Source organism: Pleurodeles waltl, chromosome 2_2 (assembly GCF_031143425.1).
Source record: "Pleurodeles waltl isolate 20211129_DDA chromosome 2_2, aPleWal1.hap1.20221129, whole genome shotgun sequence".
NCBI lineage: Eukaryota > Metazoa > Chordata > Amphibia > Caudata > Salamandridae > Pleurodeles > Pleurodeles waltl.
In genome coordinates, this window is record NC_090439.1 from 542768491 (window position 1) to 542784663 (window position 16173).

The 16173-nt window shown below is 40.9% G+C and overlaps 1 protein-coding gene and 1 long non-coding RNA gene across 2 annotated transcripts in view; one reads left to right on the forward strand and one right to left on the reverse strand.

Annotated features, from left to right (window-relative positions):
• The window catches only part of CDH2 (cadherin 2), a 276482-nt gene that overhangs the window by 86351 nt on the left and 173958 nt on the right, over positions 1-16173 (reverse strand). The window lies entirely within an intron of this gene.
• Positions 3162-16173, forward strand: part of LOC138282462 (uncharacterized) — a 55042-nt gene continuing 42030 nt past the window's right edge. The window contains exon 1 of the long non-coding RNA XR_011200954.1: positions 3162-3235. This is a non-coding gene — a long non-coding RNA (uncharacterized lncRNA). The remainder of the gene's footprint in view (positions 3236-16173) is intronic.

Consider the following 16173-nt stretch of genomic DNA (forward strand, 5'->3'; position numbering starts at 1 on the left):
AGAGTGATTCAGTGTTCGCCTCATTTTATAGGCATGCGCATCAAATGAACTATTTTATTATTTACTCAGTAGTGGACTGGTAAAAAATAAATAAATGAAAAGTGTTTTTTTAAGCGCGGGTGGAGGGAACCATAAAGGGCGTGGGGACCAGGGTGGGAGGAAGCAACATGGAGGGTGTGCATGTGGGGAGGCACTGGTGAGGTGATGGAAGCAACATGGATGTTGGAGATGCAGGGGAGAAACACTGGATGACACAGTAACGTGGAACAGCTGAGGGAGAAGCACACAGGGAAACTATGAGAACACTATGAGGGAGGTACACAAGCGCAACATGGAGGGGGTGGTGAGAAGCACACTGGTGACCGAAAGCATAACAGACTACAGAGTGAGAGAAGTACATAAAGGAGAATGCTGGAAAACACACACACTCCCATGAAGTGCTTAACACAGAATAAAAAAGAGGTGCTTGAAAAGCAAGCACAAGAAACATATGAGTCAGCCAATTAAAAGAGTTGGTACAGAGACTATTCTTATTGGAAACGAGAAACACAAGATTAACACGCTAGAACATGAACAAGAAGAAGGCAAATGAAAGTGACAGGAAAGGCAACTGAACGTAGGTAATAGGTGGGCTACAAACTGCTGTATGGTCCTGGTAAGCCCACAATATGTTTTGCAACAGCCAGGGCATGTGCTCTCTACAAGGCATGACCTAAAAAAAAGTAATGTTTATAAGTGATGTGGTAACAAGCATTGGCAAAGCCACTAAATTGGGCCTTGTCAAGCCTGGTTTTTAATTCACATTTCTTTGTAAATACATGCAGCAAAAAAATTAAAAAGCTACTGTGGTCAAGTGGTGCGCATAAGCTTACAAAAGTAAGTAAAAAATAACCCATCGTAAACATTAAAAAAAAAGTGAAATGAAAGCAGAAATGAAAGCAGAGATTGGCCCAAGGCCCTTGGCATTAAAATGGACCACTTTCTAGGTGGATGAACACATGAGCACAGGCAAAATGCTGTCACTTACAGTAAAGAAAGCCAATGACCATCCATCCCATGCTGCATACAATGATGGGCAGAAGCAAAATGAAAATGACAAAATAACAGACCAATGAATGAAGAGGGCTGATCACAAACCCTTGCAGTAATACATGCATAAATGTTTTTTTTCTCCAGAAAACATGAGGTTGGCAAAACAGCCAAAGCTTTGTCTAGGCAAGACTGAAAAATTGCTGCACCCCCTTTTTCACTCACCACATCTCTGGTTTAGATCTCACATTCTGAGGTTTATGGCGCACCTTAGCTGAACTTGCAAATAAATATATATGTGTGCGTTACAATTCATGATTTGAAGAATCAGAAACCTCTGCGAGATTTGCACCTGAAAAGTAGACTATTACGGTGGAAAATAAAGATTGTGTTTCATACGAAATCTATGGAACATTCACAAATTGTGTGAGTATTAACAAATATTCTAGATGGGAATCCTTTCATGGAATTGGCTGTGTACTACTTCTGCAAAATGCAACAGTAAAAGTGTTTCTATTCTTTGTTTTTTAGATGCTTCAAAATTAAGAATATGAACATATCCAAGGGCAGTTCAGAGTTTTCTACAATTGTGCTGTACAGACTAACCCAGACGAAATGGTTCGAACCTGGAGTAAAATGAGGGTTCTGTTTCTACAATTGAGTTGCCAAGCAATTCTTCAACAAGCCTGAATGCACCTAAATGCCCTATATTTTAGGCTAGAACAGTTTCTTCCATTTAATTTGGGAATATTAAAAATGCGGACTGGTTGTATTACCCGAGGGTTGCCAGAAGAGAATAACGGGTAAATATGTTAAACCACAAGAGCCACTCCTAGAACATTTATTTAAAACCACATCTGATGTGGAATTTGGAAATTAAATATCTTAGCAGGAGCAGAGCAGGTCATAGCAACTTCCTAAAAGACGATGTGCAAAGCCAATCTTAATCTAATTTAAGGATGCTCCCTTGATATATAAGACACTAGTGAGGATGTAAATACTGTGTTTAAATAACTGTAGCCCAGGTATTTGTTTTCCCATTGTGGTTCAAACTTGACACAGGCATAAACGGTTTGATTAGCTCCCCTTTTTCCGAACCAATATACTCTAATTTTGTATAGCATATTTTTGGTGAAAAGTCCATTGACTGTACTGAAAAGTGTAACAAAGACTTAAATCTCCAATATAGCTTTCTGGACAAAATTTCTGAAAGTGATGCATAAGCCATTATTATATAAGATAATGTGCAAGAATTCACTAACAAACTGGCAAATCATTGCACAACAAAAGTAGACATGTTGGACTCTTATTTAAAACAAAGGAAAAACATCAGAACCAAACCATTTCCAAAAGTTCCCTTCAAAAGTAGGCTAACTCTGCATCTGCATTCCTTCAAACAAATATCATAAAATGAATTTATAGATCTGGTGAAGGCAAGCAGGCCAGCCAGCTGCCCTTCTCACCCTTGTCCACCACAAATCTTCAAGAACAGTCTTCTAACTACCTCTGTTGCCACACCTCTCACTGTCACCAATAAAAAGAGTCATCAATAATTCATTAACTACGGAAATCTTTCCTTAAGACCTAAAAAAGGCATACAAATGCCCATATTAAAGAAAACAAACCTGGACCAGCATGACCCCCCCAACAACTACAGACCGATTACAAATGAGCCGTTCCTGGGCAAACTAATAGAAAAAGCAGCAGTTGCCCAGTTGTCAACATTCATTGAAGATAACTCCATACTTTCGGACTACCAGACAGAATCTGCACCCGTCTGGGTTGACCTGAAAAACATAGTAGACTGCAACGGGGTCGCTGCACTAAGGCGCAACTCCTCCACTAGGGCAGCAGCACCTGGAAACCTTTTACTATAAAACGATAATAAACAATGTTTATTATTGTTTTATAGTAAAAGGGACAGTGCCATGGGTTATGACTGGGACGGAGGGAGAGTGCACAGCACTCCCCCTCAGTATGCATGTATGTTTGGCCGGCTGTTTCGGGTCAGCCAAGAACACAAGAGCACTGGACTCTCTCCAACCCAGCACTGTGTTGCCGGGTTGGAGAGAGCAGGCAGGGACTTTACTCTGCCTCATAGCGCCCTGGCTGCAGCTTGACAGCAGCATTCGGGTTGGCCGCAGGACAGGCTCAGAGCCTTTGCCTGCAGCAGAGGAGCGGTGCAGTGTTGGTGGCGGCATGAAAGGTAAGTGTTTTTTAATTTTTTCGAATTAATCCCCCCCAACACACGTGCCGCCCCACCCCTTCAAAGCGCCATGAGCCGCTCCTGGATGAACTACTTCTCTTGGACCTCTCAGCATCCTTTGACAGAGTTGACCATGACCATCTAATACAAAGATATCCTACTTTCAAAACAGAACAAATGTCATCTATACTCCCCCATTCTCATCCAAACTGCACTTTACAAAAGCAAGGGTCCTTCGTGGCTCTATCATCTCACCCATGCTTTTCAAGATCTATAGGAAATCCTTACTGACAATGATCAATTGATTTCAACTCATACCCTATAACTAGGCAGATGACACACAAATACTCCTTAAACTGGAAAGCCCCAAAAGCACTGGAAACACAAAAATCTTCAGTTGCCTCAGAACAGTGGATTAGCGAATGACATCAATGAATGCTCAAGTGGACAAATTAGCAAAATTAAGCTTCATTACTATGAAAACTCTGTCACGCATCTTTCCTCATCTGGGATTTCCACACAAGATCAAGGCTACTATCTCTCTTGTACTGTCTAAACTTGATTATGCCTATGATCTCTACCAGTGATCATCTTTACCAACTGTGAAAAGTCTACCAAGGATTCAGAACTGCTCCTACATGTAAAGCCACAAGCCCACATCTCCCTTGCCTTGAGGGCCATATATTGGTTACCGGTTGCCAGAAGATCCACCTTCAAACTGCTTTGCATCACCGACAAAGCAATACATGGAACAAGACAGCGTTTCTGCAGGAATAAAATCACCAAATAAATTCAACAAAGACACCTCCACTTCAGATTTGCACCTTCCCTCAGAATCGCACCATACAAGAAACAAAATACAGGTGGCACATCCTTCTTCATCCAAGCAGCCAAACTATGGGACTCATTACCCCAAAATGTAGGATCCACAGATAACTATCTTATCTTCAGAAGACTACTCAAGAGTTGGCTCTTTCCCACATAACCACCATACTAAAACACTAATGGCCAGCCTATCCCTGTGTATATAAAAATTTGTAATTTGATTCTATGTTTGGATCTATATGTGTTTCTTTGCACAAATATGTATAATAATTATACAGGGAGTGCAGAATTATTAGGCAAGTTGTATTTTTGAGGATTAATTTTATTATTGAACAACAACCATGTTCTCTATGAACCCAAAAAACTCATTAATATCAAAGCTGAATATTTTTGGAAGTAGTTTTTAGTTTGTTTTTAGTTTTAGCTATGTTAGGGGGATATCTGTGTGTGCAGGTGACTATTACTGTGCATAATTATTAGGCAACTTAACAAAAAACAAATATATACCCATTTCAATTATTTATTATTACCAGTGAAACCAATATAACATCTCAACATTCACAAATATACATTTCTGACATTCAAAAACAAAACAAAAACAAATCAGTGACCAATATAGCCACCTTTCTTTGCAAGGACACTCAAAAGCCTGCCATCCATGGATTCTGTCAGTGTTTTGATCTGTTCACCATCAACATTGCGTGCAGCAGCAACCACAGCCTCCCAGACACTGTTCAGAGAGGTGTACTGTTTTCCCTCCTTGTAAATCTCACATTTGATGATGGACCACAGGTTCTCAATGGGGTTCAGATCAGGTGAACAAGGAGGCCATGTCATTAGATCTCCTTCTTTTATACCCTTTCTTGCCAGCCACGCTGTGGAGTACTTGGACGCGTGTGATGGAGCATTGTCCTGCATGAAAATCATGTTTTTCTTGAAGGATGCAGACTTCTTCCTGTACCACTGCTTGAAGAAGGTGTCTTCCAGGAACTGGCAGTAGGACTGGGAGTTGAGCTTGACCCCATCCTCAACCCGAAAAGGCCCCACAAGCTCATCTTTGATGATACCAGCCCAAACCAGTACTCCACCTCCACCTTGCTGGCGTCTGAGTCGGACTGGAGCTCTCTGCCCTTTACCAATCCAGCCACGGGCCCATCCATCTGGCCCATCAAGACTCACTCTCATTTCATCAGTCCATAAAACCTTAGAAAAATCAGTCTTGAGATATTTCTTGGCCCAGTCTTGACGTTTCAGCTTGTGTGTCTTGTTCAGTGGTGGTCGTCTTTCAGCCTTTCTTACCTTGGCCATGTCTCTGAGTATTGCACACCTTGTGCTTTTGGGCACTCCAGTGATGTTGCAGCTCTGAAATATGGCCAAACTGGTGGCAAGTGGCATCGTGGCAGCTGCACGCTTGACTTTTCTCAGTTCATGGGCAGTTATTTTGCGCCTTGGTTTTTCCACACGCTTCTTGCGACCCTGTTGACTATTTTGAATGAAACGCTTGATTGTTCGATGATCACGCTTCAGAAGCTTTGCAATTTTAAGAGTGCTGCATCCCTCTGCAAGATATCTCACTATTTTTGACTTTTCTGAGCCTGTCAAGTCCTTCTTTTGACCCATTTTGCCAAAGGAAAGGAAGTTGCCTAATAATTATGCACACCTGATATAGGGTGTTGATGTCATTAGACCACACCCCTTCTCATTACAGAGATGCACATCACCTAATATGCTTAATTGGTAGTAGGCTTTCGAGCCTATACAGCTTGGAGTAAGACAACATGCATAAAGAGGATGATGTGGTCAAAATACTCATTTGCCTAATAATTCTGCACTCCCTGTATATATATTTCTATGATTAATATGTATATAGGTCACTGCATAGTTTCCATATATGTTACTTGAATAGATGCTTATGGGTCTCTATTTTAATTATCTATCACAATATTTAAATAGTATCATAACTGTTTTTTTCTTCAAGTGCTTCAATATTTAAATAGTGAGAAAAATATACAATTAACATATATATATATTTATATATATATATATATATATATATATATATATATATATATATATATGCTATAAAAATGCACAAATAAATTATCTTAAAGTACAGCAACACTTGAAAGTCTGAGTTCATAATTTACTACTTTAAATTTTAATATATTCACTTCCTTATACATGCATATTTATACCCTGTCTATGTACTTTTACATCTATATATTTATTACTTGACTCCTACTGTAGAAGTAAAAACCTTTGACTCTATCCAATGCACTACTCTATGTCTCATCCTATACCTCTCTCAATAAACCTAATTCTACTACAATGATCTCCAAATTATGCCTCTCTAGACTCTTCTCTCCTCTTTCCTCCTTGGAACACCCAAACATCATTGTACTACTAGGTTCTCCCAAACAACCATTTCTAAATTCTTCCCTCCTGTATCTCTCCTTTGACTCATTCTAAACATAATTTTACTAGTATGATCTCCCTAATCAATGTCTAGAGACTCTTACCTCCCCCATCTCTCCTTTTACTTATCCCAAACCTCATCTTACTACTATGATTTCCCAAATTACACTTTCTAGCCTCTTCTATCCCTCCATGATACTATTCAATCCAACAAACAGACACTACTCAAATCAACTCATATTTACCTTTACTAATCCACCACTAATCCTTTTTGGGTTCCAGAGTAGCAGGCTACTCACCAAAATGTGTCTACGCCTCGTCAGTGGTAGTTAGCGCTACATAAATACAATTACAATAAGGATGGAGACATTTGTGTTAAGTGGTCTATCAGATATGTGCAGCCGCTTAGCAATCATTTTAAAGACTAATTTGAACACATGCCACTGTCTACAAATCTACAAGTGGGAACACTGGTTCACTCAATCTTACATAGCCCCTAAAGTTCTTTTATATTGGAATATAATTTACTTTTTGGAAGATATCAGATAGGTTAGGTTCAATGTTGAGGTCACATATTATCTTGAACTTAACAGGAGAGGTTCGAAGGATGGCTCTTTTGTGTAAGTTGCTTGTAGGCAGGCAGTGAATAGAAATGGGTTAACTGAAAGCACCGACCTTTATTAAACATTAGTTTTCTACTTCTCAAATATGAGGTTTTATCTTTTGATTTTAACCGTACGTGAAGCTCTGTCAGTTGGTTACATGGCTATATTATGCAGTGTTGTTTATACTCCTAAACACCAACACACCAGGAAATAGTTATTTAAATTGCCAGCTTCATTTCCATGTGCCAGCTTCAAAATGACCCTTTCTTTACTCTCTTAACCATGGGATTTACATTGATTTAACGGAAAATGTTTCCTTTCCACTGCGCCAATATTTATTGAGTGAGACTGTGCTTTAATCCATATCACAAACAAGAGCCTCGGCCTAGGAAGCATCAGGGACATGTTCTCGACTTCCCTGTCAGACTGCAGAGCACCACAGACATGTCAGCCAGGAATGCCACACTTAGACGCCGAGACAAGAATAGAAATAAGACGATAAGATAAAAATGCCTCCTGTATTTCTGCCTGCTCTTGAAACCTAAGGGAGTTACTTGTATGGTGTTTTACTGAGTAGTGGATTTCACCGCCCTATTAAATTCCACAAATGTGTAACAGTTATTTAATGGATTCACAGGGCCATACGATATTACCTTTAATTTGCAAGAATGCTATAAATCGTTGTTTGCTATTTTTTAAAATTAATACAGCAAACATGATTTCCTCACAGACTCAATTAAACAGATTGGGCAACAAAGCAACAGAAAAGCAAATTACTTATGCACTATGCTTACCGCCTACACAGTAAAACCAGAACAAGCTAATTTTACTTCGCATATAGGCTCATCTTTTACATCTTAGGCCCCGATTATGAGCAGGGTTACCGTCCTCCTACAGATGTTTATGGACTATGTTTCCAGTCCTGAAATTCTGTGCAACAGTCCAAGGCATTCTATGTGTTGTAGTCATGTTTGCTTTCATTGAACTTATTATCGTGAAAAAAAATGAGTTGTAGGTGAAATTTAAGGACTGGAGAGGGTGGAATGATCTGGAGTGAGTTGTTCACATAATTAAGTGTGATTGAATTCTGCTGCAAGCAATACCTCCTCGTAGAATCCCAACACCTGAAATTTGGGGTATTGCAGGCCCAGGAATTATCAGATCTGGAAACTGCGACTTTGTCCCTGGGCAAACAATGAAGAAATGAACCTGTGTATGTCAGAGCCAAAGTGGTTATTCTCCATTCTGGGGAGAAACCTGAAGTTGATGTTTTTTATTGCCAATTATCATATCACGGATTCCACTTCTCTGGAATCCCTGCACGAAACACAGCATATGGCACACAGGGCCTTGTACACAAATAGCTACTTGTCCCATATTTCAGAAGAAACATCAAAAGCCATTTTTTTCCAAATGTTGGCACTGGTGCAAAACTTTACAAAAATATAGCATTAAAAAAGAAAAGTAAATCAATACACTTGCACGGAAGGTGTATTAGTTCTAAAACATCCTATTCAGCACCATTCTAAAGGAAAGCTCTTATAGAACACTTGAAGACATTTTTATGATAAGTTCCTACTAAAAGACACTAGCATCAAACAAAGGCCATGTAGAACATTTTTAGTGATCTTGTCCTTCTGCTAGCAAATTATAATAACTTACAGAAGTTCAAATTCCATAGCCACTGTCCAATAGGAAGCCAATATTTTTTCACCTTTTCTGAGTCGTTCTATAAGAAAACCCATGGAAGCTTCAAGGAGTCATAAAAGAACCTCGAAAAAGCCCCGGAAATCAATTCGAACATATTCTTTTAGTACAAGTTCAATCAATATTGAAATACATATTTTTTTCTTTATTGCAGGATTTTAGAGCATTGACTCACACGAGTGGTTTACAACAGCCACTGGGAAGAGGAGAATAAAAAGCAGTAAGCTGCTGTTATTTATTTTTGTCCTTTTTCAAAGACTAGGTCACCGAGTTCTAGTGACACCCATATTCCCTCCGCTGGAGCACATGAATATGCAATGAATCCTTTTTACAAAACATCATTTGTCAAAATTCTCTGGGAACAGACTGACCGTTTCCCTCTCCCCCTTTCGTTGTCGAAAATCCAAACAAAGCTAAATCAAATTAGAGAGAAAAATGGACATGCAGTCAGAGGGGCGAAGGAGCTACAGCACAGCCTGCACTCTGTCAGGTAATGTAATCAGGGCTAGTTATAGTTCGGTGTAATTTGTTAATGGTGGCTACTTGCACAAAGAGATTCATTTTGCAAGGGTGCTGGCAATTTCATGCATTTTTAGCCGGATGCTGTCAAATGAAAGAGGGTTTTCACTGCATTTTATATGCTAGCTGCTTGCCTGAAGGAGGAATAGCAATGAAGCAGTTTAAGGTTTTGGAGTCATTAGAGCGCGCTTGAGGGAAGGATGTCAATATCTTGAGTTTATTATATAAAAATAGACGTGTTATCCTCTAACTGACAATCTTCATGCCTTACTGAAAGAAAAATGCCCTTTGTTTTGTTACCAAAAAAAAAAAAAAAACTTTAGTGTTTTATTTTGTCTCTTCATCAGAACCCGGCATTTTGGGCCTTAAGTGCCCTCCTGAGTTTGCGCGTTTTGTCTAACTGCATTTTTGTATTTCGTGCTTAATGAAGTGTTGTGTCTGAGGAGCATTCTGAGGGGAGACATTCTGGATAATACTGCAATAAAAACCTTGGTGTGTGTCACGCAGCTCCTGTTAACAGCTATTTTCTTGAGCTGCATCAAGCTTTATAGTTTTGTGTTTGTTTTCCTGGTTTACAGCAGCAACAATAAAGCTTTGCTCTCAACACATTCTTGCAGGAAGTGTCGGGACCCATCACTTGCATCAGGAGGCTATTTTCTGTTTGTAATCCTCAAAAAGTTGGCATTCACTGTCTATTTTCAAGAAATGTTTAAGTGGGGTCAAGATTTCCATTTCACAGGAGCCTTGTCAAAAAGTGGTGCGGGGGATGATGCCTTGGTGCCTTGGCTCATCCCATCTTCAGCTGAGCAACGTGAATCTGTACCAAGTACTATGAAGTGATAGGTCAATGACTCTACCCAACCTCACCCATGATCCTAGATGTCTGTAGCAACGTCTTTTTAAAAGAAAGACTACACGTTTGTCATACTTAGACTAAGTAGGGGTATCCTTGTCACTACAACAATTCCTAGATCACAACACGATCTTGCAGGAAACATCAAATGGGAAACATTAGGGCTTGGAGCATCAAATTCTGCGATGCTGCATATGGAAGTATTTCTTTCTACAGAGCATGGTCCAGTTCAGTGGTTCCCAACCTGTGGTGCGGGGACCCCTGGGGATCCGCAAAACCTCCTCAAGGGGACTGCGACTGCTTAGAACATTAAATAATATTAACAGATTAGATTCCCAGCTTTCAGTATGACCCAGCAGGGGATCCCTGTATTCCAAAAATGATTTATTGGGGGCCCCTGGGTTCCAGTACTGATAAAGTGGGGTCCACATAAGTCTAAAGGTTGGGAACCAGTGGTCTAGTTTATGGCAAGATTAGGCAGCCACTTAAGAGGGGTTGATCACAGCCAGATGCAGTCCTTACAAGCAGCAACAGTTGCCCACATCATATGGACTCTCTATATGCATTAATGGTTGCACCGAGTCACATACATCCATGCAAGCAGCAACAGTAGTCCCATTCAGATGAAGTCCCTTCGAGTGGCAACGGTTGCTCATAGTAAAATATACTCCCTGCAAGCAGCTTTTGCTGTCCCCTGTTCACAGGCAGTCACTGTGCCTTGAGTGTCAGAAAAGCTCCCTTCAACCAAGCCCCCTCACAGAATGTGCAAAAATATGTCACTCACCAACACTTCCTACTGTCCAAATTAAGGGCACAGCTCTATTTCCATCCACCTGTCCACCAGCATGAGAATTACCAGCTCAACAGCTTTTTATTACCATGGCACAGCAATAAAACACACAAACAAACACAACAAAAATAGCAAATGCAATTTTCTTTTATTCTTCTGGAAGATTTTCTGAACAAAATACAAAAGAGCAACAGTGGCAGCTGCCACTCAACAGGAGATAAGGGGATAGGTGGGTGGAGGTGAGGAGAGAAAAAGAAATGCTTACCTGTAGGGAAGACGCGTTTGTCTCCACTCCGTCCTTGTCCTCTTTCTTGGTGCACACAAGCTCCCAGCCAATCATGACGCTGCTGTCCCCAGCATCGTGATTGGTCTGAGTGGCCTGCTTTGCTGCTCAGACTGGGAGTGGGAGAGCCTAGGTATGTGTAATACAGCTGGGTAGCGAACATGCAAAGTGCTCATGTCTAGCCACCCCAACATGGCCGGCCAAACAGACATGCGCACCTCCAGCCCAGACCCTTCTCCCAGGAAAAATAAAATGATAATAATTTAGCGTTATTATCATTGTATTTTTATTTTCCCCACAATCCAGAGGGGCGACGCTCCTCTACAGGGGAGCTGCCCCTGAAGAGCACGCCTATGAACGAAGTAAAGAAAGGTATAATTTTAACAGCTACCTTGCGCAATTGGTACTAATGCAATCAATCAAAATGCTACTGTTCAAGTGCTACGACTCAACGGGTATATCTAACCATGGAAGCTGTACCCTCCCTTGCTGCGTGTAGTCTTAACGCTCCTTGCAGTGCACATTTCCACAATTACTTCTCTTTTTTTGTACACAGTACTGGAGTAAAGTAAGTCTGTCAAGCGGGCACTAGGTGAAGCCTGAACACTGGATCTGTGCAAAACGGAATATTACTTCAGCATTTAAGGTGCACATCATTTTTTTAAAGAGCTTCATTGAAAAATGCTTGCACGCTTTTTATTGCATGCTGTGTGCACTTGTGTTTACTACAAACTTGCAAGGCAAAAAAAGCAGGTGCTCAGATTATTCAAATCATCCATTAAAACCTAGTGCAGTGTTTAAAAAACTAGAATGAGGCTTTCAGCTTTGAAGTAACAAAAAACATTATCTTGTGAAGATCACCCCAGACAGAGAGCAACTAACCTCCTCGCCCTTCCATTCTAAGGGCGATTAGTGATTACATTGTCAAAGTGGACTGGTAAAGGGGACCTCTACAATATTTCAGGTGCCTCAAACTGGGGGCTGCATCTTGTGACTCGTGTTTTCGACAAATGGCCTTTGAGAAGCAAGCCAGGCGGAGAGTTCCTGCTACTTTAATGCCTGTACCTCTTTCTGGTAGCAGTTGCGGGTCAGCAGCCGAACCTGGCAGCTTAGGCCTGGCCTGCACTGAAAACAGGCTGGAGCCTAAAAGGTTTTCCCTCGGGCTCGAGGCAGCACAGCTCGGCATTCCATATGTTTCCTGACTCAGCTGTTATATCTCAAACGCTGCCCTTGAGAAATGGGGTCACTGCAGAAGGTTATGTGGTCCAGAGACTGGGAAGTTACTGAGCACAACACGGCACACTTAATTATCCCATTAAACCTAATATTTCCTCCTCCAGTTGCTGAGCTCCGTGTTTCTGATAAGTACATTCCGAAGTCGTTTGCTACAGTTCAGTTTAACTTGTGGACTGTGGCTGTAAAGGAGGCGGCGTTTTGTCTTAAATATGAACACTTGATCTGGCTTCGGGCACCCAATTATCCACAGAAATCCGTGGCTAGCCCCCCCAAACAGCCTACCCCCACCCAACCGCCGCCGCTCGCCCCCTAAACCCCCGCACCCACCTGCACGCCTGCCTACTGTGCGGCTTTCCACTTATATCCTCTCTCAGCACTCCAACAGGACTATTACAAAGAGACAGGTCTACATATTTCTGTATGTTTGTATGATATGGCTCACAGAAATCTGTCATAAAATGTACCAGAAACAACTGAGCATCTTTGATCTCTGGGACTTTGGGTATCTATCATCAGTGCTTATTTTGTGAATAAAAAGGTGATGGTGCCCAAAGCTCGCCTCTGAAACACGTGGCTCTTGCATTTAAAAGTGCAAGCACTGAATACCGAGGCAGCGTAATCCTGAAACCATCTCATGCCTCTTTGATCCATCTACATCCATTCACTGCCCCTTCAGCCCACTCTTGCAGCTTTCTGCTTTCTCCCATTGTGACACTTTTTGGTTTTTCTTTTCCTCCTTCTTTCCCATATGTGTCTTTGGCTCAAAGAAAATGCTTGAGGCAGAAGAATAAGCACCGGCCCTCAAAAATAAGTGCCGGTGCTCAGCACCGTAAACAAACACAAATTAAGCACTGGGTATCATGCACAATAAGTCTTCCAAATTTCGAACTAAATGTGCATTTTGTGCAGGTGATTCACAAAACAGAATTTGTGCATGCCAAAATGTGATGCATTTGTGTTCACTTTGGCATTTTTACACTCATCTTTTCATGGAACAAAAATGGAGGTTAAGGTTGTGATGCAGGCAGACATGCCTACAGACCCTTCATCAAATGTGCTGGCGCCTGCACTTGACCCACCACCCAGTCTTGTACCATAGGCCTGCGTTAGAGCATGGCTGCCGCAGTGGAAGGTACAGTGCAGGCCAGGGAAAACAAATATCTCCTGTCTCTTTTGCAACCACACACTACAGCACTCATGAAAACCCTGAGTGATTGACTACATATTTATATATCCATCCATAAATTAGGAATGGGATTGTAAATCTCAGTATTAACATGTACGTATTCCATAATGTTAGCAGAAAGTGAATGGTGATCACATATGTGACAGGGGTATGTTTGCCAGATTCCAGTTGTTATGCCCACAAGGCTTATGGGAACAATGCATAACAGAGAAGCAGTCTGGCATAAGATACTTTCTTGTGTATGATACACTCGGCCGTAAAGAAAAGTGTGGTATCTGCACGCTTTACTGGCTCTCACCCGCCTGTAGAGCATGGGCATGAGTGGGGCACTCACCAATACAGGACAGTAAACATGGCATCATGAGGAATCTGCCACGTATTAAATTTATTTGCAACTATTGTTTTGCCTCTTTAAAATGTCAGGGCTCATGTTTTTTTTGTAAACTGGGATTTTGCTTTTATGATCAACGTAGATTGTACACTGTGACTCAGTTTTTCATCACTTAAGATCTGGCCTCTTTAGAAGAATTCAAATTATCTTTGTTTGCTAAAAAGTTTGAGGCTGATTTATGAAAAGTGAAGTGCAGCACCACTTTTCTTGTGCTCCTTAGATCCCACTAACGCCACCATGTGTGTGTCATATTTATTTAAAATATGGGTGCACCATGGCAGTAATTAGGGGTACTAGCATCATAATTTTTTAAGCTAGTCTGGCGCTCTGCAGGTTTAGCGTAAAAAATGTTGATGTTAATTCTGCAAAGCACCCAGAGGCCCAATGAAACCAATGGAAGCCTCCTTTTAACACCCTCTCTGAGCAGGCGTTTAAATGGCTCAAGGAAATCTTTTAGATTTCCTTGCACCATTTTTCTGGCACCCATAACAGGGGAATGCCCCCTTTGCATACATTAATGCCTGGTGTAGGCATAATGTGGCACAAAGAGTTACAAAGTGGTGTAATGCATGCATTGCGTCACTTTGTAAATATGCAGCGGCGTTTTTGGCCTTCTAACGCTACTTTATCGTACAAAAATGATGCTAACGTGGTGTTAGAATGGCGCAAGGCCCTCTTAAATCTGGGCCTTTGTTTTTTTAATTTTGCAGAGATGGGATAGAGGAGTAAAAGGTGGATCCCAAAGGATGAAAATTAGTTTCAAGTGTCTCATAGGAAATGTTTTCTACAGTGCAGAGAAAACTTTTGGACAGAATGACAACGTTTAAATGAAGACGTAGCTGTAAAATCTTGGCATGCAGGAAAATCTAAAAGTCCAAATCTATTCACTAACAACTCTGCAGTTTGCAACACCACTGTCGCCAATACAATAATTTTAGTTATAACATAATTTGTTTACAGCATCAGAAAAGCATTTTCTGATTGCTAATAATGTTTGTGACATTTGAGATAACTGCATTGCGCCGTTTTTTGAAGCAAAAATGGCGTAAACTTACAAAATACAATTGTATTTTGCAAGTTTGCGCCACTTTTGCGTAAAAAAATGACGCAAATTTGGTGCTAAAAAAGTATAAATATGGGCCATAGTGTTTAGAGCCTCTAGACTGTTTTTCTTTTGTTCAGATGGCTGATGGGGAGGGGTGAGTAGGAAAGAGGTGTAGTTGTAAGGGAGTCCTGAAAAGTGAAACTCATATTCAAAAACCCTACATAATTTAAGTTTCCAAACTTGGCACATAGACATGCTTGGTCCAGAATAGATTATTTTCTGGTTGGTGTAAATCCATGCAGTCGGTGCAAGAGAAATCATTAGTGGTATCTGGGTGGAAGCCTACAACTTTAAATCTAACTCAATAAAGGCTTTGCAATTTGTGACACTTTGGAATAGGTTTGTGAAGCCAAGCAGATTCGCACTGTGTGCTAGTTAGTTGAAAATGCTTATGTTTTTTAGAACATTTTTTCATTTTACATTGTTCAATTAAAAGGTTGGAAATTAGATGACCATTAGCTGATACAAGTAGTTTGCAGAACCATAAAATGTGAGGTCCATAAACTCTTGATGCTGAAATAAACTTCAGAAGGACAAGTGAGTGTCCCACACCAGAGTCTGTGATGGATAAGATCAAACATCAGCACTTTGTCTTCAATTATGCCACAAGAGCTTTAAAATCTGTTTTTGATTTAGAGCACAGCTGAAATCGGCTATCCTGGTTCATGGAAATAAGTAAGCGTGACTGGGCATAACGAATAGCCAAACGCAACGCCCTGTGGCCAGAGTTCACAGGGCATAGTCGAAAGCAGTTCAAAGTGAACACTGAAGGCACAGCGACTGGGTCACCTGCAAGCTCTGTGTCCAGCTTCCTGCAGGCTCTGGGAGAAGGGGATTGATTGCACATCCCACAGCAGATTACCACGAGCAGCAGTGTCTGGGGTACTTGATGTGAGTCATGTTGAAGGGGCAAAAGTGTATCACAACAGAACAGAAAAAACAATTGTTACTGGAAGGTTCTGATTATTAACTCGAATCCTAAAATAAAATGCCATACAAAGTAAGTTCAGTGGCGTTATGGAT